Genomic DNA, 1,204 nt, shown 5'->3' on the forward strand with positions numbered 1-1,204 from the left:
TCCTAGACTGTAGATACTATGGAGAAACTGTCCTAGACTGTAGATACTATACACTATGGAGAAACTGTCCTAGACTGTAGATACTATACACTATGGAGAACCTGTCCTAGACTGTAGATACTATGGATAACCTGTCCTAGACTGTAGATACTATGGAGAACCTGTCCTAGACTGTAGACACTATGGAGAATCTGTCCTAGACTGTTGACACTATGGAGAACCTGTCCTAGACTGTAGACACTATGGAGAACCTGTCCTAGACTGTAGACACTATGGAGAACCTGTCCTAGACTGTAGATACTATGGAGAAACTGTCCTAGACTGTAGACACTATAGAGAACCTGTCCTAGACTGTAGACACTATGGAGAACCTGTTCTAGACTGTAGACACTATGGAGAACCTGTCCTAGACTGTAGACACTATAGAGAAACTGTCCTAGACTGTAGACACTATACACTATGGAGAACCTGTCCTAGACTGTAGACACTATGGAGAACCTGTCCTAGACTGTAGACACTATAGAGAACCTGTCCTAGACTGTAGACACTATAGAGAAACTGTCCTAGATTGTAGATACTATGGGGAAACTGTCCTAGACTGTAGACACTATGGAGAACCTGTCCTAGACCATAGATACTATGGATAACCTGTCCTAGACTGTAGACACTATAGAGAACCTGTCCTAGACTGTAGACACTATGGAGAACCTGTCCTAGACTGTAGACACTATGGAGAATCTGTCCTAGACTGTTGACACTATGGAGAACCTGTCCTAGACTGTAGACACTATGGAGAACCTGTCCTAGACTGTAGACACTATGGAGAACCTGTCCTAGACTGTAGATACTATGGAGAAACTGTCCTAGACTGTAGACACTATAGAGAACCTGTCCTAGACTGTAGACACTATGGAGAACCTGTTCTAGACTGTAGACACTATAGAGAAACTGTCCTAGACTGTAGACACTATACACTATGGAGAACCTGTCCTAGACTGTAGACACTATGGAGAACCTGTCCTAGACTGTAGACACTATAGAGAACCTGTCCTAGACTGTAGACACTATAGAGAAACTGTCCTAGATTGTAGATACTATGGAGAAACTGTCCTAGACTGTAGACACTATGGAGAACCTGTCCTAGACCATAGATACTATGGATAACCTGTCCTAGACTGTAGACACTATAGAGAACCTGTCCTAG

The sequence above is a fragment of the Oncorhynchus gorbuscha genome, unplaced genomic scaffold, assembly GCF_021184085.1.
Source record: "Oncorhynchus gorbuscha isolate QuinsamMale2020 ecotype Even-year unplaced genomic scaffold, OgorEven_v1.0 Un_scaffold_396, whole genome shotgun sequence".
Classification (NCBI taxonomy): Eukaryota; Metazoa; Chordata; class Actinopteri; order Salmoniformes; family Salmonidae; genus Oncorhynchus; species Oncorhynchus gorbuscha.